The sequence below is a fragment of the Pleurodeles waltl genome, chromosome 5 (genome assembly GCF_031143425.1).
Source record: "Pleurodeles waltl isolate 20211129_DDA chromosome 5, aPleWal1.hap1.20221129, whole genome shotgun sequence".
Classification (NCBI taxonomy): domain Eukaryota; kingdom Metazoa; phylum Chordata; class Amphibia; order Caudata; family Salamandridae; genus Pleurodeles; species Pleurodeles waltl.
Window position 1 is genome coordinate 950,176,679 of NC_090444.1, and position 27,870 is coordinate 950,204,548.

Below are 27,870 nucleotides of genomic sequence, written 5' to 3' on the forward strand. Positions count from 1 at the left end.
CACCCATTATGTTCAGTGGCCCCCCTGTGCTTTGCTGCACTAGCATCAACATTTTGGCACTAGTGTAGCAAAGCACCACAGTATTCTAAATACAACACAACCAGGGTGTTAGGTGCCAGTAAGGGTGAGGGGTGCAAGAAAAATGGCGCATTATCTATGATGCTTCACTTTCTGCACCCTTGTGTATGATAGTGGTATACTTAGGATGCTTGCAATGAGTCTAGATTTGGGGGGAATTGAGAATATATGGCTGGGCGCCTACTGCTCTAGGATATTTGATTCTATTTCATGCCCAATTCCTTTGCCTCTAGTGAGCACAAAACACCATATTGAGGTTTACAGAGTTAATTGATGAAGAAAATGTCCCTGTTTATTTCTCTTCCGATATCTCTCTTCTGAAGTAATTTGTATGTTTCAGGTGAGGCTTGATTTTGCTGTACAATTTGTAAGTTCATTACGCGCATTTGTATTTTTCCAAGGTAAACATTGGTTGGCATTTGTCTCTTATTTGCCTAATATATCCATTAATAGTCATCTGCAGTCTGATAAGGATAAATCATCCTTTAAAAGAAAGGGCGATCGTTTCACAGCAAAGGGACTACAGGTGGTGCAAACAGCACCGAAGGATCAAATTTCACATGCTAAAGCAAATTTTCGCCAAAAATGTGAACCTCGCAAGGACCCAAACCTCTATGGGCCAGCATCCTGTTAAAGTATGCGAGATAGTGTGTGTGTTGTGGACCAGAACATAAATGATAAGTTTTGGCATAAAGCAGATTTACTATATTCGCATGAACTGCTTTGCCCCAATTCCCAATAACTTGTCATAAAAGTGCAAGCAAGTAGTCAAGTGATATATTTCAACGCGTTCTTCACACTTTGTGCAGTGGTCTACCCGTAAGAATTTTTACTGGAGGCTGTAGCGCCAGTACACATCGGAGGCTAGACACTGCTGGCTCACCTTAACGCCATAGAGAGGGGCTAAGCATTACAAAGAATAGCCAGATTTAGCACAAGCAATGCTATCTGTACAATTGTCAGACAACTTCCTAAATCAATCTGTTGTTTCGCTATTTTCTGTCTAACATTCAACACGGAGCGGTTATTTTTGGCACAGCTTTCTTTTGCATGAAACATAGTAACTTTGCATTGCTGTCTAAGTAAAGCGCCCCATTTTTTAAAAGTGGGAGAGGTGACACCTACAGAAGTACCTCTAAAAAAGGTTTGAGTTGAAGAAGATGTTGCAGATAAAAAGATAGGCTTGCTAAGATCACCTTTGGGGTGACAGGAAGATAGTATGGAGGATACCTGTATTATTTAGAATAGTGTTGCACACAAAATGGAAGGAAGTGAATTACATTTTTCTGCATGGATATAATATTTTTTAGCATTATACAATGACCCCGGGGGGTTAGAGGAGCTTTATAGGCTGAGTAGGTTCGGGCTTCCAATAACAATGTTTTGAGTGGTAGAATGCGCTTAAGGTTTTTGCCACAGGAACTGAAGATACACGTCTTTGTGGAACAGATTCTTAGATACCTTTACAGACAATTGAAGTGAACACCATATGGGATTCCTGGGGTCTGGAGAGAAATCAGTAATTATTTTACATTTTCAGAAAAGGGAATAGAATTGCCTAGTTTTTAATAAGCCTCTTTTTTTACTTCTAGACACTGGAGATGGGATGGATTGTGCTATAATACTGAAAGAAATGGGTCAACTTGCTTTGGTGTCAAATGCCTGAAGGTCAAAAGAAAATATGGGAAAGCTCTATAATAACGCAGACCAACTCGTAGCAAGTTATGAGCTGAATTTATCACAGTAATCAATGTCCTCAGTTGATCATAAAGTGGGTGTAAACGTACAAACGTGTTTAGGATCCTAAAGGCAGTCAAACAAAGTTACGTAGTGGCTCCCTTCTTTTTCAATGTGCACAGAAATCTAACCTCCTATGATGCACCTAATATTAAATACAGCTCTATTTCTCTTCATTAGATTATGCAGTTCTTTTAAGCAGCTCAATAGTTTCTTCAACCTATGAGATTAAATAAGAAGCAAGACTAAGCTATGTTCCAGATATAACAAATTGGGATAGCATTATGGCTATGTATAATGTTAACAAATCAGCTATCTTTACACAAACCACATTCTAAAGCATGTATTGTTAGAAATAAGGCTTTAGGAGCTGTGAATTTGTTTGCCTGTGGTCACACATGTCATTTCATCAAAAGACCAGGGGTAACAGAAGTGACATCACATGCCTTTTGACTTTCATTTACACACAAACTTACACATATCTACATATTGACACATACAAGCTCTCTTTTTCACATAATCAATCTGCAAGCGTGCAAAAACATACATTTTAAAGTATTTTTAATTTATCTCAGCTGCAAGGGAATGCCATGTTTCTGCTAATTGTACTCCATTGTTATTAATTAACAGTGAAAAAAGTAATATTATCCACTATTAGTATAATCCGAAAATTGACAGAGCAGATCTTCAACGGACACCCATAAGAACAAGCTGCCCCTGTGTTCCCAGCACTGATTTTGCTACCTCTGAGGCCAGGGAACGCAAACGCAATGAATGGGGTTGCAAGGGGCAAGCCAGGGGTTACAGCTGTGATCCCTGGCGATGCCTAAAGAATGTCATTATTTATAATCTCTACATCTGTATTTTTTGCGGGGATATTATTTTTAATGTATTGTTGGAAAGTGGATTATAAGTAAGGGCACACAGGTACCTACACTTAGTGACAGTCCACAATCCCACACTAGGTCCAGTCAGGGTCTCAATAAATTAATCCTCACTGAACCCTTGGTAGCTTGGCCCACGAGCAAATGGCTTAATTTAGGAGACAGGTGTATAAAGCATTTAATATAAGTAAAAAACAACACACAAGAAAAATCTAACCCCAATTTATACATATAGGAAATACTTTTATCTTTAAAATGTCACCACAATTACAAAAATCCAATGTATGGAACTGGAGATAAGAATTATTAAAGATTAAATGTAAAATTGTGCTTTCTAGTGGCTAAAAACAAAAAGCGCTAACCAGGCACATCTAGTTACGTATGACCGGGGCAAAGTCAAACGTTGATGATGATTGCGATGGAGCCAAAGTCGGACACACTGACAGTAGGCCTCGACCAAAATGTTACCTTCTGACTTAGAGGTTTATTACGCATTTGGCGGTCCCAACGCGGGCCCGCCAAACTATGGCAGGAGGAGGCCATGGCAGTGGCGTCCCCACGCCCTATTACAAGATTTTCTGCCGGCCTGACCGGCAGGAACAGTGCTACAAGATAGCACTCGGCTCCCTTAAAGGCGCCAAATGCTATCTTGTAGCACACAGAGAGACACCCAGCACCCTTGGAATATGCACTGTCTGCAAAGCAGACAATGCGCATTCTGATGGTGCCGGGAAGGGGGGCCTCCCCCCTGTGGCTCTCTGCACTTGTTCTCCGCCAGCCTTTTCATGGTGGTGAAACTGCCATGAAAAGGCTGGCAGAGAACAGGGTTGTAATCAGCAGGGCAGTGCTGAGTTCAGCGCCGCCCTGGCTGATTGCAACCAAGACTGCCATCACCCCATCAGGCTCTAGGATCCTGGCACAGATAGCGGTTGGATGGCGGCCTGACTGTCAAACTTGTAATGTGGCGGTCAGACTGCCACAGCTGCAGCAGTTCGATGGCCACTGCGAAGCTGGTGATCTTGTGATCACCAGCCTCGCAATGAGGCCCTAAGTCTCTTTTTTTGGAGCTTTTTCTCTTGTCATCGATTGAGGCTCTTCTTCAGTCTGGCGTGCGATGCAACATCGTCGGTGTGTCTCAGTGTGAGGTCTCGGTTAACTCCTGGAAGTCTCGTCAACAGGGAAAAGCTGTCACTGGCTTGACTCTCATCAACAGGTCAGTCACTTAATGAAGGTTTTCACAAAGTTGTTCCAAACTTCTCCAAACGTCTGAATCTTCTCTCAGTAGTCCAGTTTGGGTTCTGGAAGAGTCTACAAACTTGATCCAAGGTTCCAGAAGTTCTGAGTTGCTCCTTGGAAGTTGGGAGTACATTCCCAGAATGCAAATGGGCACTGTGTGCTGGCACTGTATGCTGGTTAGCTGGGATGTTCTTGCAGGACTTAATGCAGGGGACTCTGGTCAGCTCCTTTGTACATGTAGCTTATGGGTACTCCACACAAGGAGTTGCAGAATCAAGGCAAAGTCCTTCTTGTGGTGAATCCCAGAGTGGGGTGCAGGGTGCCACCCTCTGGGGTGACTACTTCCTGCAAAGTGTGGCAAAAATCAATCCCAGAAAGTAACAGTCTTTAAAAATCCAACATGGAGAAATCTCTCTCTGGAAGTTACATCTGGCTGAGTCCACCCACTGGTATGGCTAAATTTCCCTAACAGACCCCTTCTAGCCCCTCTCCTAATCTAATTACTGGGCTCCCATCTGGCTGGGGGAGGAGAAAATGGGGGAGGTCTAGTTTCTGTCCCTGGTGGCATTCCCTCCTTTGCAAAGCAGTTTGGCCACTCCACACCAGTTCCTGCTTTGCCAACTGCACACTGGATGCAGTTCGTTACTTAATATGTGGAGCACATGTTGAACAAAGGGGAGAATCAGTCTGAGCTATCCTCTTCTGAACCTAAAATTACAAATTTTTTCAAGGGCAAAAATAAAAGGAGTAGTGGCTGAAGTGATTCCTTGTCCAACCACCAATCAGGCATCTGGACATTATTCAAAAACAACTTATTTGAGAGCATCTGGTGTCCCCATTGTTTCTTATCCTGTCTTGAGCTTCCAAGCCACCCACTAGAAGCGGAGCCCAGTATCATATTCACAAATCATTGTGCTCCACTTAAAAATATGGTAGAGAAAATATCTGGGCCATGTGCTGAAAGCAAAGCCATTGAGGAGCTGGGCCTGGCAATTGTATGCCTAAAGAGGGCACTTGACTCCGTGAACAAAGTTGTGCAGTCCCTACATTTAATAGTACAGGAAGTCACTGAGTCATACACATTTTTATCTAATAAGTTATAGGCACATCGGGCTGAGTGTCAAGTGGATAGGCCAAACTACCCAAATTGCCAGCTAGCCCCTGGGAGTATTAACGAACGAAACAAAATTTGTACAGTATCCACCATTTGCTGCCCCAAGAGGCCTAAGTCCAATTTTGAAGGCAACTCACTTTCTAAAAGTGGCCGGCTTATTGTGGATGGGGGTACTAAAAATACAAAGATGGACATGCAGCGTGAACACGGAAACCCCTAAGCCCCAATCGCACCAAGAAACCTTAAAATACAATAAAAAATAAACAAAATAGGGAAATGTTGTGCACGTTACCATTGTAATGTAGCGCAAGAACAATGATATTTGCTTTCCAAAAACAACAGTAACTGTACCAAAATAAAACAAATTGAAATTTCATAACCTTACAATACATACTATACAGGTAGATGGATGAAGGTTCTCAATAGTGAATCATAACTTGTGAGATTTTTGGAATCCCAGATTGGGAATCACTATTTGGTATGTACAATAGTGTTAGAGAAACACTTGCCTATTGATTATGAATAGCCTTCATTATTTATCAAATGATATTTAGCAATTCTGTACATTTCAAATTGAGTCACAAAAAATGTTGCTTTTTGGCAGTGAATGATGACCTCACAAACAAGAAGTAGTACACTATGGGCCAGATTTACAAGAAAGTGGCGCATCAACTTTCATGAGCCACTTTTCTTGTGCCTCCCCAAAGATACTATTTATGCGCCGACAATACGGCGATCCATGGCCCTTGATTCCACAATAGCATCATAATTTATGATGCTATTGTGGCGCTTTGCTGGGTTAGCGCCATAAATTATGGCGCTAGTGCAGCAAAGCACTAGGGAGGCCCTTAGGCTTCTATGGGACCATCACTTTAACGCCTGCCCCGAGCAGTCATTAAAAAATGACAGAAAAAATGTTGCAGTGAGATTTCACTGCACCATTTTTTGTGGCCTCCCTAAGTGTGAACGTCCCCTTGCATACATTATACCTGCTGCAGGTATAATGTGGTGCAAGGGGTTACAAAGTGGCTCAGTGCTAGCATTGCACCACTTTGTAAATATGGCGAAGAAGAATGGTCTCCCTAACGCCACATTAAAAAAAATGACACCAGTGTGGCGCTAAGAGGCGCTAGGGCCTTGTAAATACTGGACCTATATACTCAGTAAAGGACTGGAGAGCACTCAGGTTGGGGAGTCATTTTACATTCCATCAGAAATCTTTGCTTTGCTTTTTGGAGCTATCCACCCTTACAAATTTGCAAAATGTCTAGCCACGATCCAGAGAAGGATGCAGGAGGTAGGAAACACAAGTTAAATTATTTTTAAAAAAGAACTAGTAATTCTATCCAAAGAGTATGTTGCCACCATGATGAATTATTTGGCATATCTTCACTTTCTATGCCTAACTCATAATAAAGGAAACTGGTCCCAATTCAGGAGAAGATTAACTCAGTTAGAGTCAATGAGTAGGAACGATGGAATAACTTCTGGTAAGCTTTTATGAGTTGCTATGATATTCAACATAAAACATGTAGCTACTATCGTGCAGCTTGTCTTGTACATATAATGTAGGGCACCACCACTCTAATGGAGACATTAAAACGAGTTTTGAGAAGTCCTAATCTTCTTTTGACCGCAGATCTTGTTCTTTTGTGTGAAGTATTGCAATGGCCCTCAATTTGCATTTAGGGATTTAGGTAAGCTGTTAGGTAAGCTCAGATCTGGTCTCAGTTCCTCTTTGATCTCTTGCCGGCCCTGAGACTTGTTTTGCTGCTGTAGGCGCTCTCAACAACTCTTCTTCCTCATGATCCAGGGGACATGCCACTTTTTTCATGTGACTGGCATGGATCCAATTTGGAATTCCATCGCACTTCACAGCTGTGTTAGTTGCCAGAACTACCTGAAATGGTCCTTTCTAACGAGGCTCCAAACACGTTTTCCTCACGTGTTTCCGGACCATAACCTAGTCTCCGGCTCTCAGGTTGTACCCTGGGTCCTGGATCGGTGGCAGTGTGGTAGCCTCCACCTGCTGAGAGAAAGAGCGAACCACATCAGCCAGACCTTTCCAGTAGTCCAACACCATATCATCTGTATTGACAAGTGCATTTGCAGGCACCACTGGCAACCTCATGGCTTGGCCCATAAGGATCTCATGCAGCGAAAATTCTGTCTTCCTGTTAGGTGTGTTTCTCATTGACATCAAAGCTAGAGGCAATGCGTCAGGCCATTTCAAATTTGTGGATGCACACATCTTTGCAACTCTTGACTTCAAGGTACCATTCCTCTACTCCACTGGTCCTGATGCTTCAGAGCGGTAATTACAATGCAACTTCTGCTCAATGTTCAATGCTACACACAGTAATTCAATTACTTCATTGTTGAAGTGACTTCCCCTGTCTGATCCTAAAGAGATCGGAAACCCAAAATGCGGTAAGCAGTAGTTTCGCTACTGTGAGACTATCATTCCTTCGTGTAGAGTAAGCTTCAATCTAGTGACTAAAAATGTAAACAATCACAAACACATATCTCAAATCTCCACACACAGGCATCTCAATAAAATCCATGTGCATTCTACTGAATGGACCTCCCGCTCTTCCATTGTGGCTCAAATTCACCACCGTCCCTTTCCCTGTGTTCAATTGTTGGCAGATGACACAACGATGGAAAACTGCTTCAGCAACCTGTCAAAACTTTGGGTTGAACCAATCATGTTTGAACAACCGAATCATGTCATCCCTCCCAATATGTGCTTGACCATGATAATACCTAGCCATTTGAGACAACAGAGTATTTGGCACTTTCAATGCAAAACTTGGACGTTTCAGCTTCTTCAGGTAACAGTTCCCACTTATCTTTGAATGATATACAGTTCAATATGCAAAACCTTGCGACTTGATCCGCATATCCATTTTCCAATGATACAAAGTCCTGCGACTTCAAATGTGCACTGCATTTCACCACAGCAATCTTTTCAGGCATTTGAATAGCATGTAACAGTTCTTTAATTCTTTCACCATTTCTCACTGGTGAACCAGAAGAGGTCATGAAACCTCTCTGTGACCACAACTGGCCAAAATCATGGACTATTCCAAATCCATACTAGCTATCCGGATAGACTGTAACTTTCAGCTGAGCAGAAACATGGCACACTCTAGTAAGGGCGACCAGTTCCTTTACTTGGGCAGAATACACTCCTCGAAGCCAAGAAGCTTCCAAAATACCAGTAATCGTGCACATGGCATATCCTGCTCTCAGTGTCTCTGCATTGTCTCTCAGGCAGGAACCATCAACAAAGATAATTTGGTCATTCTCTTCCAATCGGGTATCTCTAATGTTAGGTCTCGGTTTTGTGCACAAGTCAGTTACTTCAAGACAATCATGCTCAACATCTTCCATCTTTTGATTTCAACATTTTCATTTGGGAGTAAGGTTGCCGGGTTCAGCACTGTACATCTTTTCAATGACACATTTGGTGACCCTAGAGTACTTGTTTCATATCTGGTCAACTTAGCACCTGTTAAATATTGGGTTTCCGTTCTTGTAAGTAGAATCTCAATAGCGTGAAGGACCATTATATGCAAGGGATGTCCCATCACAATGTCTTCACGCTGTGTAAGGCTTTGCCCAACTGATACAACTGCGCACAAACAACCTGGTAAGGCTGCTGCAACTGGGTCCAAAGTAGCTGAAAAATATGCTACTGGGTGGTTTACACTGCCATGGACCTGCGTCAAGACAGACAAAGAACATGCATCATGCTCATGACAAAACAAGGTGAAAGGTTTCTTGTAAACAGGCATACCCAAAGTTAGAGCCTAGCACTGACTCTCTCTCAAATTCAGTGAATGCTTTAATTCCAGACTGATCGAACACTATAGGATCAGTGACTTCCTTATGAGTCAACTTCTGCAATGGTCTCGAAATGACTGAAAAATTTGGAATCCATTGGCGACAGTAGCCTACCATCCCTAAAAACATCCTGACATCTCTTTGTGTGGTCGGAGGATTTATCTGCAATATGGCTGTAATCCTTTCTTTGGATATCTTTATTGATCCTTTCCCAATCTGGTGACCCAAGTATTTCACAACTTTTTGACAGTATTCCAATTTGAGTGGAGACACTTTGTGACCATTCTTTCCCAAGTGATTCAGTAAGGCAATTGTATCATACTTGCACTCATCTTTTGTTTTAGACGCAATCAGCAAGTCGTCAATGTACTGCACCAAGGTCGATTGGAAAGGCAATTCCAACGACTCCAAATTATTTTTCAAGATCTGATTGAATATGGAAGGTGACTCTGAAAACCCCTGAGGAATTCTGCACCAACAATAAACTCAATCCAAAAATTTGGAACAAAAGAGAAATTGGCTATCCTCATGAAGAGGCACAGAAAAGAAGACTTGTGACAAATCAATGACAGTGAACCACTCAGCATCACATGGAATCTGGAACATTATTACAGCTGTATTTGGCACCACAGGGCAACATTTGACCACAATCTCATTTATTTTTCTCAAGTCCTGGACAACTTGAACTTTCCCACAGGACTTTTGCAAACCTATAATCGGTGAATTACATGGACTGCTCCATACTTCCTTCAAAACCCCTTGCTTTACAAAGTCTGCAATTATCTGGGCGACCTTCATAAGGACATCTTGCGGCATGTGGTACTGCGGAAGTTGAGGAAAAATTGCATTCGGCTTTACAGTAACTTTAACTGGCTCAACTCCCTTTATCAGACCTACTTCTTTTCCTGTCAAATCCCACAGTTTCTCCTTAACCATTCCCTGCAAATCAGGACGAAGCTCCTTCACTGTGAACATCTGGAAAAATTCAATCAGAGGGTACTCCTCATTTGCAATTTCACCTTCTAACTCTGCGGCTTGGTCAGCTTCATCATCACTATTGGTCTGAATCTCAATTCCATCATTTGAACAAGTAATCGAACATTTCGTTTTACACAGCAAGTCTCTTCCTAGTAGGGATACCGGACTTGAATCACAGACTAATTTGTGCACTCACTGAAAGTTGCCAATTTTAACCTGAACTGGTTCCGTAATTGGGTTGGTCAAATACTGATTTGCTACTCCTACAATCTGAACTGTTTTACCCGAAAGGGGCAAGTTTGAAACTTATGCACTTCTCACTGAAGAACGTATAGCTCCTGTGTCAACCAAGAATGAAACTCTGTGACCCATAACCTTTCCCTTCATATAGGGACCTCTATGATCTACTTCCAAGAAAGTTGCAAGCACACATGGCTCCTCATCTGAACTGTTGCTCATCCAGTCATCATTCATTCCATTCTCACTGTGTAACGGGAATTAGTGCTCTGTGTTATTACTTTGGTTAAGCCTCTGAACCGCATCCTGTTGAGAAAGCATTTTCTGTTGCTGTTCCATTGGGGCTTGAGGTATTTGAATTTGCTGCCTAGGTACCATGGGAACCTGCTGTTGCATTGGCTGCAACTGTGTCATCTGTACACGTGGCATTTGCACCTGCTGCAGGGGTTGAAAATTCTGCACTTGATTCACATTATTTTTAAAATCTGGATTAGGACCTTTCACTCTCGCACCTCTCATGTTCTGGAATGAATTGATTTCATTACTTTGCTGAATGACACCTTACTGCAACATCATCGGACACTCCCGTTTCCAATGTCCAATGGCTCCACAAACTTGACGTGGCAATAATTTCTTCATTCCCTGCACATCATTCTGAACCAATACAGTACCCAAATCTCGACCACGATTCACATTAACTCCGCGACCTCTACCTCTCATCTGGGGCTGAAACATCATGTTTCCTGGCTGAGGTAACTGTTGCGGAAAGTTCCCTTGCATTCCTGTTTGAGCAGCTTTAATCGGCATCACCATTGCCTTCTCTTTCAACTTTTTCTGCTTCATTTCAGTGTCATTACTACAGTACTTTGCATACTGCAACACCTCATCAATCGGCTTTGCTTACCAGCAAATCAAATGACTCTTAATCATCTGGCTAATTTCAGGTCTCAATCCTTCCACAAATCTGAACACAAAATGAATAATGTCTTTTGCCTCAATTGTCTCTGTACCATTGTAATGCTTGAATGCCTGTAACAATCTCTCATAATTCGCATGTATTGAATCCTTTGTTTCCTGAGCTGTCCTATCAATCCTCTGCCAATCAATATTTTTGGGCGAAATTCTCATTTTGAAAAATTCAATCACCTTATAGTAATATTTCTTAACCTTAGGAGATGGTGCACCTGTATTTTGTCTCTCTCTAGGTTACTTGTTGGCCAATCTACACTCCTCTTACATTCGATCCACAGATCGGCCGGAACCACTATCTCTAGTAATGTGTTCAAGTACTCCCACAGGCACTTCGCAAGTTTCACACACCTGTCTGTCTGCTGATACCACTCTACTGGCTGCTCTCTCAATCATGAATAATCATTTGTAAATGATAGAATGTCAGTTCTGCTCCAAAGTACATGAATAAAATGTCCCTCCTGGAATCTCTCTCATTGGTAAAATCTTCACTGGATCTTTATCCTGCTGCACATTTGCAGTCAGCTCCACAGAATCCCCTTTTCTCCTGTCTCTTTTCTTTACTCATCTGCCTTCCCATTTGTCTAATGCTCCCCAATTCTGGGCACTTTGAAGCAATTCCTTAAGGTGTACCTTCATTCCGGCAGATCTCATGTGTTCAAAATCTTTAGCTTCAAAATCTAATCTGTAACTCCTTTTCAAATGCTTTGTTTTCTCTATTTCTATGCCGTACTTCTCTGCCAGGTCTGCTAGTCTCTGATGCACATTTCTCACGTCCCTCGTAATCTTCGGGCACAAATATCTCAACTCTGCCTCTGTGTAGTATTCTAACCTGTTCACACCCATAGTTCCCTCAATGAGTTCACCTACTTCCATGCTTAGCCTAGCATAATTCAAGCACTCCTCTCCTTTAGGAACACTCTGCTGGCTATTCAGCTTGTCTAGCCCTTCAGTCAACTGCTGGGCTGTTTAACCTTGCAACGAAATGTTACTGGCTTGGACTGGTGGCACCTGCTGTGCAACTGCATTCGGGGTCTGCGGTGTCAACAATTTCAAACTTTGGCTAACATTTGAACCTACCATAGTATCTGGAAGTGCTACAAATGGACTGAGGTCTAACAATGATCTTGATCCATCAAAAGTCTGTCCATCAGGAGAGACTACCTGAGCATTTTCATTATGTCCTCCCCTCATTATATTCTGGGACATGGCACCCTGCTCACCTACAGTAGTTTTCTTGTGCAAATAAGAGCACAGCTGGACCAACAGTAATAGGTACCGATATAGCATCTGGGGTTGGTCTGGCACTTACGCTCTGCGGGAGAGTAACTCCCATGTTCTGATTCATCATTCAAGACATATCTGACTGTACCCCTGTTACTGGAGTGAATCTTGGCATTACCTGTAGCTGCACTTGAGGCAGTAAAAGTGGAGTTGGTTCAGTCTGAACCAACATCAGTCTTGGGTAAACGTGTTCCCTAGGCACCATTAAATTTGAAGTTGTTTCCATTGTGGGCACATCAGGGTAAATTCTCTGAACCTGTGGCGGTTGCACCTGATTTTGCACAACAGGAGTAGTAGGCACATTAAGACAACTCTGCATCGTATTTTGTGTCAGGCTAGCATTAATCTGCATCTGACTCATTGTCCCATTAACCTGTGTCGGAACAGAGGGATCTGCACTGATACTCGGACCGCTCTCATGTGCTGCATATGGTGGTGGGCGATTTCTCAATAACTTTAAAATAAACTCATCATCATCTGATTCTAGCCTCCCTACTTTCGGACGGACTTCTGTTAGTCTTTCTAGTAGCTTTCCTTCTTTCCTTTTCATTGTCCTGCGTAATTGCTGGAAACAACTGAATTCCATGCAAAGTCTCCATCCTCCAAACTCTCTGATCACTGTCCCATCTAGCCTCTGTTAAAGTCTTTTCTGCCTTTCTCTTGAATTTCTGTTGCTGTTGCTGTCTGGCTACTAGCTCCCAAACGGCTAATGCTTCAAACTGTGCTGGTCTCGGAAGGGGCTTCGATTCATATAGCACCATCCTTAAATTCCCCAAAACCCTCAAATTGAACATCCCATTTGTAGGAAATGCTAAGTTCCCATCCTTCTCTGTCACTTTGCACCATTGCTTTAGCCAAAGATATGGCGCGACACCCTTCTCTTCCATTATAATGTAAGCTGGTGTACCTTCTGGCAGTGCAGCCTCACCGAAACTCGTTGTAATGTTTGTATCTCCCCTTAAAGCACTCTTTAAAGCTTTGAAAAATGTCATCTTTTTGACCTTTTTGTTATTCAAAATCAAATCAGGAAGTGACTTTTAATCCTAGAATTCCCTTCACCTACTTTCTCAACCAACTGCCTCTCACGGACTGCTGCCAATCCATGCGCAACCCCTCTCACTAACTGACCTATCTCAGTGCAGCTCCAATGATGTCACACTCACATATATTGCGGCTGACAAAGCCTTGCGGCTTGTCCTCCCCAAACTTCGGTTCACACAACCTAATGCAAGAATTGCGAGCACTAATCAAAAAACAAAAAACAAATCTGCTAGTTTACTACAGGAAATGTGACACAATCGCTTCAGAAAGTTTATGGATTTTTCACTGATGGCTCTTCCCGCACTTACAGCTACTCCTTCTTTCTCAGTCTCCCAGATTTGCAAGCAAAATTCAACCTGCAAATTTTACTCTCAACTGATCAGTGGGTCTGTCCTGGTGCACATAGGACTCGCCAAATCTCAGTCGAAATTTTCTTTCACTCACTTTGACTCACACTCAGACTTGTCGAGCATGCCTGATCGACCTACTAAACCAGACAACTCACAACATAAAACCAAGTGTTTCATACACTTTTCAATATACTCTGGAGTCTTAGACCACGCAGGGTCCGTACATAAACAACCACATGGACAATTTTTTTGCACAAAGCGCATACACATGTGAAGTTCGATGACTTCCCTACTCTAATACTGCGGAGTACGCACACTCTTGCAACTTCATTTTGAGAACGCAAGCTCCCTAAACCCTCACAAACCTCACAATTCACCTGTGATTTGCATAAGCTGTGCAAGCGCAACCTACTTCATTCACACTGTCACTAGAATGCCGAGAACTTCCTCAGACAACCATTAGCAAGATCTGAGATTCTGGGAAAGTCATTTCTGGGCTTAGGGAAAATGTTTCCCTGTCATCTCTGCAATTTGTATCATAATAATAAATCCAAATCTCAGTAATACTGAACTCTTAAAGGACCAAATCATCAAGCTACCAGAGATGGTGGGACCTCTGTTACTATCTCTGGACGTCTATGATGGGCTCTTAAGGAGACTAAACTTCACCTCTGTTACTATCTCTGGACATCTATGAAAGGCTCTTAAGGAGACTAACCATCTTCTGCTACCATCATTGTTAGAGCGTCTGACCTTAAACTTACAAGGGGACGCGAATAGGTCGATGAACCTTTTGACTGGCAATTAAGATGTTCCAACCGTAATTCTGGTACATGCAGATCAGTAATCAATAACCACTTCACAAAATCAACAATCATCAATAATCAATAACGTTACTAATCAATAGAGTCAGTAATTGTCATAACCTTTCAGCCATGAATAACCCCACCTTTTAGTAAAAGTCTAAATATGTATTTCTGTATATTAACAATGCTAATGTCATGTGGACTAACCTCAAAATCAAATGATACGCATACAGAAACAACACTGGCTGTCCAAAGCGACGGAAAAACGTAATCTAATCAAAGCTTGAACTATTACACATTCTAAGGTTATAGTGCAACTTAATAGCAAGAACAATTTCGCTACGAGATCACATACAAGCAGACTTTTCATTAGTAAGAATCCTTAACTAATACCAGATTAGCATCAGCATGTTGGGCTTCATGCAAAACAATTTGGTAACAAGAATTTGGAAAAACATCTAATTCTGGCTCTATCAAAACAGTGCTGTTGGGACTTGGAAAGAAAAAGCAAATATGCATAACAGACACATAGGTTCAATTACTACCTCTCCTCATTTGGATCTGTAACACAAGATAGTCTTCGTCATTAGGACATTAGTCGATCAGCAAGGCATCAGGATTCAGCATCAAAGTTCAGAAAACGCAGTCTTTAAGCATTAAAGTTAAGTACGTCTCTTGTCAAGACGCACAAGAAAATATTGACCTTTCGGCCAGCAAGAAAATGGACAATGGGGTTGTCTTCCCTTGGTGCAGTCTCGTTAAGTTGAATTCACTAAAACTATTTCCCAAATCCCTATTGGTCAAGGGATAACATATTCACACTTTGTCCAATAAAACTAAACCTCCAAATCTATGAATTCTACCATTACTCCGTTCACACGTCGTTGATTGGTTGTCCTGCAATGTCCTCATCATCCGGCTCGCCAGGTAACAATATTGTTGCAGCTTCTACTCCAGTCAGTGTCTCCATTGTTCTCCTCCTGAGAAAGTCAGTCTTACACACATTACACACATAATGTTACAATTAGCAAGAACAGCATCTTCTAGCAGTCTGTTCTCATGAGAAAAGATTCTCAGCTGTGAGAACATTTACACAATACAATGGAAAATCACAGTTTAACTCTCTAGGACAATCTTTTATTAAATGTTAAGAAATACAGCTTGACATGAGGCCTGGCAAGTAGGCTAAGACCTTTGCTAAATTTCAGGCCTACAACTAGTAAAGCTAATACATAATGCATAACCTTTAATATGACATATTACTTCATTAGTCAAACAAATGCTAAACATTTCATAGTATTAGACTATTAATAAGTACACTTCGTGAATATTGGCGGCTACTCATCGTAATCACATTTTCAAATGCTTGCATTATTTTTCTATATTATTATATTTTGTACCCACACCCATTAATCAGAATACATGAACACTCATTAATATTTTTTATTAAAAACCTGCGCTAGCAATGGCCATTTAAGAGCTACCTTCCTCTATTAATCCTTGTTGTAGCCTTGGTCTAGAATTCTAATATCCACTCATAGAGCATCATGTAATGGGTAGCAAGACCTATGTTCAGTGTTTCTAAATTAATACACATTTCTTCAGTTTAATTTGCATGTGCATATACCTCACATCAAGTATATAATATGTTCTGTACTTAAATTATTGTTCATTTGTTCTCATTTGTTGTTTTAAGTTAGGGTTCATTGAAATGTAAGACAACTTTATGTAACTGACAAACAAACAACAACTAATGTCTTTGTGCAATGATTTCCAAGAATTCTCATTTTTCCACGTGTGTCGAGCTTTACTGTCCAGTTTGTTATTTTACAAAAAGATTACTGAATTTTAGTACTGAGATCCAGCAGGTTTAAAGAAATGAAACATTCCTATAAGCAGTATTTGAGTTGGTTGTGAAATACCTGCATGGTGATTTAAACACACCTCTTATGTTTGTGTAAGGCTACTTGCTTGTATTTAAGTTATGAAAAAAGTACATCTAATTCAAACTGATAGTGTTAGTATAGACTGCTCAGTGATTTTTATTTGAAAATGAGTTTTGCTGATTAAACAAATGATTATTGTATAAGAGATCTAGTAACCCCTTTCTGTTGCTAAATAGATTGAATGTGATAATTTCTGTTGTAATAAATGTATTGTGAACTTTTACTTGTTATGAAGCTGGAAAAAGCATGTTAATGTCAATTTTGTCACTGTTCCACAACTACTACACACTTAGGGCCTCGTTACGTCTTTGGTGATCGGAATATTCCGACCACCAAAGCCGCGGGGAGGAGGCAGCCCTCATACCGGCTGCCTCTCCCTCAGTCATATTACAATGTTTCCGCCCGGCTGATGGGAGTGAGCATCGTATTGCGACGCTTGGCGGGAACAGTGCTACAGTATTGGCCTCGGTTCCCTTGACTGTACCAATACCATAACACAACAGCACCCTCTGAATGCTCACTGTCTGCAAAGCATACAGTGCGCTGCGCAGGGAGGCACCTGCACTGCCCATGCCCCATGTGGCCCCCTGCCCTGTGTTTCAGCCAGCCTTCCCATGGAGGGGCCCCCACCATGGAAAGGCTGGTGGAAACAGGAGTGGTGATCAGCATGGCGGCACTGAGTTCAGAGCTGCCGTGGCTGACCAAGAGTCCGCCCACCATCAGCCCTTCCGGAACCTTGTTCCCGGCAGTGACAACGTTCCTCTAGCCAGGGTCATAATGTGGCAGTCGTACTGCCTTGACAGCAGCAGTCCGACCGTCACCACGGGGCTGGCAGTCTCAACATCGCCAACCTGGTAATGAGGGCCTTAAAAAGGTTCCGAACCTTTACTGTCGCTATCTAAATAATACAGTTTTGGTTGCAACCCTGAAAGTTCTGTTGCATCATGCTTACTTTACAATTCATGAAACACATTTGAACGATGACCAAGGACATTCTTAAGGTATGACATATCTCCTCGATTTCAGCAATGAAACAATTATCTTATACCTTACTTTTTCCTTTACCCCAGCTGTGTTAAATCAAACATCATGAAGATGCTAAAGCATTGATTCAAGAGAGAAGCTAAATACTATTTCTTAATGCGGGTAAGTGATAAAACTTATTATAATGAGTAATACTTCACTGGGAATTGTGTATCTGAAATTGCAGTGATTTTTCCAAAATAAATGCCCTATCTTACAGGCTAAAAGTGTGGTTAGAAAGTGATTTCTTTTAACCTTTAATATGTTTCAGGCTATCTGGATACAATTTTTATTAGTAATCAATTTTCTACTGGTGTTATGCATGGTCCTTCTTGATTTTTATGGTTTTTAGGTTGTGAATGGTTGAGGCTTTTTGATGGAAATAAGAAAGCTTTGGAATACTAAATTCTGCCATTATCAATATGAACTGTTTTCCTACAGAAAATGCAATCAGGTGCATAAAGGGAAAATCAAATAATATGTGAATTATTTTTAAAATTCAAAAAGCCTAAAGGTTTGATGAGGGGATGATGTTTTAAAATAGAATATTTGTTTCTACATTTTGTCATGATATCTATCCAGTAGTATGAAATAATTATATTTTCAAATTGACATATATTTACATATGAATACATTATTATTGATTGGATTTTTGATCATCCGAACAAACATGCTTACCTGCTTGACAATTCCTTAATGCTTGTAAACAATGAAACTCATTTTGGAAAGCAGACAGCAAATGATAGGGATACAGTATTTTTGAGTGATGTGAGAAATTAGGTTGTTGGTTGACTGAGGTGTGGGCTGTAGTCAAGCAGCAGCCACAATCCCTTGCAGGATGGACCACAAAAAATCACTGTATTAACTTGTGCTTAACCCTGGATATCGTTGCACAAAAAGCAATAAGGCTTAACTTAGGGGCAATGTGTAAAGTATATATGCAGCAAACAAATAGTAATAAAGTGAAAACACAACACAAGAAAAATCCCAAACCAATTTAGAAAAATAGAGTACATTTTCATAAGTTATCTGACACCAAAACAACAAGAATTCAATATGTAGACCCAGAGTTATGACTTTTTAAAATATTTAAGTAAAATCTAGCACCTCAAAGATCTAACTGCCAACATCTAAGCGCGCAAAACCAGGTCAAAGTCGAAACTTACAGCCGACCATCATGGAGCACGGTTCAGATACAAGGCGTGGACTGGGCCCATTCAGCATTTACCTTCGGACTTGTAAAAATTATTGAAGAAGAATGCCTGAGAAGGTAAAGTCCAGAGAGGGTAAGGAGATGTCCGAGGTGGGAGCTTTGTCATCAGATGACCTAGGGCCCAAGCCACGGTGAAGATTTCTATTGTCAAACATAGTCACCGAAAAAGAAGCTAAAATTCTCCACCGGGACGAGGCAGAGGGCTGTAGCCAAAGACAGTTCCACGATACCCCTTTTGCAAACAATAGCTGAAATGGATTTTTTGCTGCGGAGAAGAACATAGTGGGAGAAGCCGCAAAGTTAATACGTATGGTAATGCACCTTGGGAGGATAGCAAAGCATGCTAGTTGTGGTCTCCTCCTGGTTCTGAGAGCAGGTTGGTTGTGGTCTCCTCCTGGTTCTAAGAGCACTTTTTGGCGAAATTTTCACCTCAGTTTTGGAAATTGGCCGACTGGATACCTTTAGCACCACAATTAAGGGTCCAGGACTTTGGAAACACCTCTGTCCGCTGAGAGCCATTCCACAAAAGTGAACTAAAGAGTGATCCTGAAGCTCCTATTTTTTGTGTCCTGGTACCCTTCTCCTAGAAGGTTGGAGAAGCTTCTGGTAAGGATCTTTCAAGTGCATTTCCTGACAAGCCTGCCCTGTGTGCAAGCTGGCTGCAGTGACAATACAGGGTTGCTAGAACATTTGTGTGAAGGAAGAGCATGAGCTATTTAGCTATTGATCTACTGAGGGGTAAGAGGGACTGTGCTGAGCTCCACCTAGCGAAGGTTAGGCCTCACAGTAGTGAAAAACGATTTTGAGGAGTTTCACTACCAGGACACGTAAACTTTAAAAGTATATGTCCAGACCTTTAAATACCCAGCACCCTTTCCCATGGGCTACCTAGGGCCTATCATTGGGGTTACTTATATGTTATAAAAGGGGAGTTTAAGGCTTGGCAACAGGGTTTAAATACCAAGTTGACATGGGAGTGCAACACTGCATTAAGGCTCTAATGACAGGCCTGGGACATGTTTTGGAGGGATACTTAAGAGGGTGGCACAATAAATGCTACATGCCCACTGGTAGCATTTCATTTACAGGCCCTAGATATATGGTAAACCTCTCTATAAGGGACTCAAAAGTTTTTTAAACATGCCAATCAAACCATGTTTAGGGGAGTGAACACAAGCACTTTAGTACTGGTTAGTAGGGTAAAATGGACAGAGTCCTAAGGCTTACAAAAACGAAATCAAGAAAAAATTGGAGGTATGTAGGCAAAAATGTTTGGGGGAAGACCACCCTAAAACTGACAGGTCTAAATGTGGCATCAAGATTTGGAACAACACAAGACTTTACAAATACCAGACTGAGAATATTTGGTACAAAATTGATTGTACACAATGTGCTTTACTAGAGGTTTTAGCTTTTATTGAAGTTTCTGCCTGGGATATCTGGACAAAAAAGTTGATCAACTTACATACTGCTGTGACGGTATGTAAGATGGCAATAGCAAATGTAGTATTATAGTGTTATTGTTTAGCCTCTGAATTATCAATAGCATCGTTATAGTATAGACCAGCAGTTCTACTAGCAATATGAACACCAAAGGGAATAAAGCATACCAGGCATGTGAAGATGCATAGCTGCAGATGATGTACCATTAATTAAAAAAACTCTGGTCACTGGCCACTTGTAGAATAGTTATGTGTCTCATCGATCACAAAAAATACATGTTGGTAAAATATTTCTGAAAATGCGGGTTTTATTTTAATGTGACTTAACATGTCAATAGAAGAGCAACAATATGCCTAATAACCTTACAGATGATCAAGTCTTTTGGAAAGATGTAAGAAATCATGTATTGAAAATCACGACTTTGAAAACTATTGCTTGCAAAATAAATGTGCCTACGATTGGCAACACCAAATGACTAACAAAACAACATACATATTCCCTGTTTTATAAACTCAGCACAGTGGGACTCCAAACCAGTCACAGACAATTGAAAGACATACCTAGTGAAACTCTACACCTTTTGGCTAATTGTTTATCAAGGATCCAACAATAGCTAGATTATGGAACCAATTTGTGATAATTTGGAAATTAAGTGCAATTTGTGAGTGGTCCATGTGGGACAGCACACACATTTCAATCAGCAACCCAGAAGAATACAACTGTATAGAATAATGGTATTTTAGGAAAACAGATAACTAGAACATTCAGTTGTTTTGCTAGCAACGTAAAACGTGACGTCTTGAACTGCTGTGGCCTTTCTGGCATGACATAAATGGTATTTAAATTGTATCCCTTCGTGGCATACATCATTTCTAAATTTATTTCGGTGAATTTCACAGTGTATGTTTAACTGACCACTAGATCGCACTTTCTGTATCCCTCGCTTTTTATGCTGTATCAGTGTTGATTCTCTGTTTTCTCAACAGAAGTCAGATCCTTGTGGCAGGCTGAGTATGTGTTGAACATTTGCTTCAATGCACTTCCTACTAGAAGCAATACTACTGCTTTTACTTCCTAGCTAAAGCCCTGATTTCAATCTTGATAGTAATTCACGTGCAAACACCCACTTTGGATAGTATTTGATCATGTGCTCATTGTACATTTGCTATTTGCATCGTGCAAATTGCTTGCCTCGTGCTGTTTGGCCACAGGCTTTCAGTAGGTAAAACCTGGTGAAACTGAGAATCTTGTAGACAAGTAGCAAAACATTCTGATTTGTGCACCCTGTAACGTTGGAGAGTTTTCTGATTTGCTCACCATTTCAGATTGCACAAATCTGAATTTTTCACTAGTTGCCAACAAGATTCTTGCTAGTTCTGCCTGTGTTATTTGATTATGCCACAAATGGCAGGAGCAAACACCTGTGATTTGCACCCACATTATACTCCAGAATAGTCATGCCTTCCAGGGACAAAAAAGCTGGTTTAACCAAAGGCACCTGGGCAATGTGATATATTGTACCTGCATTTATAAGATGGTGCAAGAAATTGGTCGACCATGGGACCTTCCACATGTCTTTTTCTGACACCTGAGGGTCACAGATATAAATTGTGTTGAGAGCTATCTGCAAAAATGTTTTTACCTTCAACTCCAAGGAACTTTGCATTATGATGGATACACGTTACACAAATGTCTTGGAGTGTCTTGGAATTCACCTTAAATGGATGCTCATAAATACTACAAAATATGTTCAGACTTTACACGTTTAATAACAAAAAAGTGCAGTGACTCCATTTTTTCAAGGAACCTTCCACTGGTGGTGCCAAATGATGAGGTTGCTGAAGGATGAGACAGCCTAGTCTTGAATAGACTAAATGCCTCTTTCTTGCACTACTCTATACTTTCATTCTCCTTATCTCACTATTACAATTCCTTTTTCACTCCTATTTTATCCCTGTCAATGTGCTCGTGTTAATTTCTTTATTTTCATTTCTCTCTTTTCCGCCTTTCTCTCTCTTGTTCTGAATCAAGTCTTCCAGGCCTCAAAATACATCCATACCAATCCACAACACTGACAATCAATAGAAAAAAATGAAGCATTGTTATACAAATGCCTCCTTAGGCATTTTACTACTATAGACAGGGTCACTGGAATTATGTGGCAGGAGAGGGCCAAATGGTGCCGCTGGGATAAGTAAATTATGCGGCAAGAAAAGGCAAATTATGCAGCATAATGTGATACATTTTGTAATAGTATTCATTGTTTTGTCATTTTTAAACACGGTAATATTGTCTGGGCATTGGTTGCATCTGATTAGTACCATTTTAAAACCAAAATATAGCAACTAGCAACAAAAAGGTGACCAGTCCAGATTTGTAAACAGCCTTTCAGTGCAGCATTTTTAGTATCTTTTACATGGTTTGAGCTAGAAACAAAGTTTGTGTTAAAATCTTTAGATTATGCTGCAAATGATCCAATCTGTGGTTGTCACTGGTAACCAACGTACATGTTTGTAGGCATTCACAAACTTACTCTTTTAAAAATACCTTATTGCTCACACTTCACAAGACTGGGATGGGATTTACTATTGTGTAATTCTATCCACTTGGGCAATGGAGTCATATAATAGTAAATCCATTTATACATACTAGGAATTCTTCAGCGAATGCCTGGCAGATGTAGATTAATGCATTGTTGGCCATAAACAAACTGCTGAGCTGAAACTGCCTTTCTTGATCAGGACAAGTGTATTTTAGAATCACAAACCAGGAGTCAAATGTTGTTAAAAAATGGTAATTAAATGCATGTACACATAGAAAACAGACCACTCTACGTCATTATATTTTTATGATACTGAGGCCCTCATTATGACATTGGTAGAGAGTGATAAAGTGGCTGAAATACCGCCAACAGGCTGGCAGTAATTACTGTCAAATTATGACCATGCAGGTGAGAACTCCCATAGACAGCCAATATACCACACCATCAGCCAGGGCGTTAACACTACGCTCGACGGCAGTAGCCATCAACAGCCATGCGGAAGACAAAGTACTGCCCACCATATTATGACACAGCACTCTGCCTCGATTTCCGGTGCGGTGCCAATGCCATTAAAAGCCTGGCAGGAACTGAACACAGAAAACGAAAGACTCACCAACAAGTACACAAAGGACTCCGCCGCCACCATGGAACCAGAACTGCAAGTTTTCCTGATGCTCTTCTATACCATGCTCCACCTGGAACACCAACGCCAACGAAGACGACGACGGTGAGTACAGTCACCTAGCACACAAGGGAGGGAGGGAGGAAAACAAGAGTGACACACACGCAGAACTCACACCAGAAACACACCATACACACAACCAGCTGCAGATGTAAACCAATCGCACACAACACATGGAACAATAAAACATGGACCAGATTTCGTAAGTACAGAAAATGTATTAGCAAGGGAAAAGCCACCACATGAACATGATATGTACAATTGTCCACAAAGGGCCAATGCCCAGTCCAAAGTACAAAGGGCCCACATAGCCACAGGGCACAGTCCAAAGCCCAACTTGTCTCCTGACATCAACTGCACAGAACTCTGCAGGGGCATCATGTAAGTGGGCAGGCACCTCAGGGGAAAGGGAGGTGGGGGCACCTCAGCTGAGTTGGGGCACTTGCTCACTGGTTCTGGAGGGGGCTCCGTGCCCATTTCTGTGTGCTGGGAAGTGTTCTGGAGGGGGCTTCGTGCCCGGTTCTGTGTGCTGGGAAGTGCAAGGCCACAGTCTCTGGAGTGGGTGACTTTCCCACTGGTTCTGGAGGGGGCTCCATGCCCAGTTCTCTGTGCTGGGGAGTGCAAGGCCACAGTCTCTGGAGTGGGTGACTTTCTCACTGGTTCTGGAGGGGGCTCCATGCCCAGTTCTCTCTGTGGGGAGTGGAAGGCCACAGTCTCTGTAGTGGGTGACTTTCCCACGGTTTCTGGAGGGGGTTCCACGCCCAGTTCTCTGTGCTGGGGAGTGCAAGGCCACAGTCTCTCAGGTGGGTGACTTTCCCACTGGTTCTGGAGGGGGCTCCATGCCCATTACTCCGTGCTGGGGAGTGCAAGGCCACAGTGTATGGAGTGGGTGGCTTTCCCACTGGTTCTGGAGGGGGTTCCATGCCCATTTCTCTGTGCTGGGGATTGCAAGGCCACAGTCTCTGGAGTGGGTGACTTTCCCACTGGTTCTGGAGGGGGCTCATTGTACAGCAGTCGCAGGAGGGTAGCCTACATGCCCTCTGTTGGAGGTGAGGGTTGCACTGTATCAGATGGTGAAGGTGCCTCCTTGACAGCCTCTGCTGGAGGTGAGGGCTGCACTGTCTCAGCGGGTGAAGACGCAGGCTCTGCAGGAGGAGTGGGCTGCACTGCCTCAGCTGGAGGTGATAGCTCTGTGACCACTGGTGGTGGTGGTGTCACCCTGCCAGCCTCTGCTGGAGTTGAGGGCTTCTTCCTCTTCATGGCAGACGTTGAGTGCTTCTTCACCTTCATGGCAGAAGGTGCGGGCTCCTTCCCCTTCATGGCAGGAGTCAAGGACTTCTTCCCCATCATGGCAGGGGTTGAGGACTTCTTACCCTTCATGGCAGGAGGTGCAGCCTCCTTCTCCTTCATAGCAGGAGGTGCGGCCTCCTTCCCCTTCATGGCAGGAGTTGAGGGCTTTTTCCCCTTCATGGCAGTGGCTGTGGGATTCTTACCTTTCCTGGCTGGTGGTGCGGGAACCATCACTGTCTTGCCTCCACGGCTAGGAGGCGCCTCCATTGTCCGCGTGGACTGTTTGGCTGAGGTGCTGGGCTGGGTCTTTGGGACCTTGCTCTTACGGTCAGGACAGGGTGAGGGGGATGGGAGGGAAGAGGTCAAGTTGGGCAAGGAAAAGCTTTTTAGGGACAGTGGGGCAGGAAGAGGGAGGAGGGATGGGAGTGGAGGTTGAGGGAGTAGTTGTTGGAGGAGTACCTCTGCTGGACTTGGGTGCAGGTGCATGGGGAGTGTGCTGATGTGAGGTGGATGGCTGTTGGATGTCTGAGTGCTTGCGTTTGTGTGCTTTAGGAGGGGGACAGACAGGGTTGGAGAGGACACGGGACGCATGCATGGATGTTGTGGAGGTGTCTGCTAGTGAGTTGTGTGTGCTGCTTGGTGTGGTGATGCTGGTGGTGGTTGTTGAAGCAGTGCATGCAGGTGTGAGTGTGGACGTGACTGTGAGGGAGGTGGATGAAGAGGAGGAGGGGAGACAGTGGAGGCAGTGGATGTGGTTGTGTCTGCAAATGTCTGGTGTTTGCGTAAGTGCTTGTGTGTTGAAGTGTGGTGCCTGTATTTGACTGTGCTACTCTTGTGTGTCTTGTGTGCATGCTCGTCTGTATGTGTGCATGGGATGGGTTGAGGTTGAGGAGACTGGGAAGTGGTAGTTGGAGGGGGGACGGTAGGGACAGGGACAATGGCTGCCATCTGAGAGGAGGCTAGAGCCAGAATTGATCTCTGTTGGGCCACCAATCCACTGTGGATGCCCTCCAGGAATGCATTGCATTGCTGCATCTGGTATGGCAGCCCCTGGATGGCAGTCACAATGGTTGACTGCTCTACAGAGATGGATCTCAGGAGGTCAATAGCCTCCTCACTCAGGACAGCAGTGTTCACTAGGGCAGGGCATGAGGTGCCTGGGACGAAGGAGATGCACACCCTCCTGGGTGAGCGGGCACGGGCAACTCGCTGAGGTGCTACCGGGAGGGCGGTGCTGGTACGGGGGTGGCGGCTATACCTGCAGCTGGGGTGGTCAAAGAGGTGTCCGCCACCACCAGGGAGCTTCCATCGGAGGAGGTATCTGAGTCTGTGTTGTCACCTCCTGTCTCTGAAGTGGTGCTCCCCTCACCCTCCGTCCCACTGGTTCCCTCAGCGTCGTTGGATTCTGCCTCCTGGGTCCTGTGGGATGCAGCCTCCTCTGTCGCCGGTGCCCCTGCTCCTCTGCCAGATGATGCTAATAAATACATGGACAGGATGACAGACAATAAAGGGGGAGAGAGAGAGAGAAAGAGAACACAGGGTCAATTACTGCACCAACACCACTGTTGGCATACACAGCACTGTCACACACAGGGATCAGGATTGAGCACTATGCATTGCACTGCCATTGATTTGGCCACAGCAAGATGAGGGCTAAACACCGCCAAATGCACGCCTCCTGGGACCCACTGAGCCCTGTCTGACATGCAATGCAACCTAGCTAGGTTACCTTATTTTCCCTTTCAACCATTACCCGTGAGCTGGATCACGCTGCAGTGTATGTCCTGGCATTAAGGGGCGCCCACTAACTGAAACCCAATACCCAGATCCCATGCCATCTACCAATTAATGTAGTAATGCCCACTGTACTCACCCCCTTGTGGCTGCTGTGATGCCCTTAAGCGCCTATCCAGCTCTGGGTAGGCCACCGCCAGTATGCGGGCCATCAGGGAGGTCAGGTTCCTACGGGCACCCCTTTCTCATTGGGAGGCCATCCCCAGCTGGGCCTCTGCGGTCTTCTGTGCCCAGCGTCTCAGGTCCTCCCACTGTTTCCAACAGTGGGTGCTCCACCTGCCATAGACCCCCAGGGTCCGCAAGTCCTTGGCCATGGCACGCCATAATCCCTTCTTTTGATGGGCGCTGACCTGCAGAGGCAATACAGACGGGGGACACCATTACACAAATAATCCAGCCTGTCACACATGTGGCCCACCAATCCCGTTTCCGTCACCATTGGCACACACATCGCCCTGCGCACACCATGTACACCACCATATTACATCCCCCAAATACACGATGCTTGCACACACATCTCCATGCATCCTTCCCACATGCATCGTGCCCAAGGTGTACTCACCTGTTGGTGTGGAGGCCCATACAGCAGTCTTTACTGGGGTAGGATCCCATCCACTAATTGCTCCAACTCCTCCGAAGTGAGGGCAGAGGCCCTTTCCCCGGTCACACAGGCCATGGTAGGTTTCAGACACAGGTCACAGCAGCACACGCAGTGTAGGTGTTCTCCTGTTGAAGGTCAGGAAACAAGTGAGGAATCAGATAGAAAATGGCAGTCAAGTGTGCCATTGCTGATCCCCATTGGCCACTGTACTCCATATAGCCCCATATTATCCAATGAGGAATTGCACAGTGGTGCAAGACCGACTTCCGCCACGACGCCCAACATCGGCAGAGTTACCTCACTTCCACCTGTCCCTACATACAGGACAGGCGGACGCCATGTCATGGAGATGGACAACCATCAGATTAACCTTGACTGCGCCACTGCCTAGATTTGCACATACCTGTCATTACCACTGTCCCATCACATAAATGCAACATGTACAGTGAGGTTGTGGTTCCATTGTTCAAATTGTGACAGCCTACTCACTCTTGTGACCCTTAGATACCTACCGCTGCAGATGAATGGGAGGAGAAGACGAACCCCCGTGTACAGACCCCTGGTGGACTTGGCTACACTGGAGGACAGGCACACTATACTCACCTATAGACTGGACAGGGCGACAATCACAGAGCTGTGTGCCCAATTGGAGCCTGACCTGAAATCAGCTACCCTTCATCCCACAGTGATATCAGTGCTCCATTTCCTGGCAACTGGTTCTTTCCAAGTGACAGTGGGCTTGGCAGCTGGAATGACACAGCCAATGTTTTCTA

At 43.3% G+C, this 27,870-nt stretch overlaps 1 protein-coding gene across 6 annotated transcripts in view; it reads left to right on the forward strand.

Moving 5' to 3' along the window:
• Positions 1 to 27,870, forward strand: part of RGS17 (regulator of G protein signaling 17) — a 525,561-nt gene that overhangs the window by 100,138 nt on the left and 397,553 nt on the right. For all 6 annotated transcript variants that reach the window (XM_069235064.1, XM_069235065.1, XM_069235066.1 and 3 more), the window contains exon 2: positions 17,580 to 17,655. The gene's annotated coding sequence lies outside the window, so the exon portion shown is untranslated. The remainder of the gene's footprint in view (positions 1 to 17,579; positions 17,656 to 27,870) is intronic.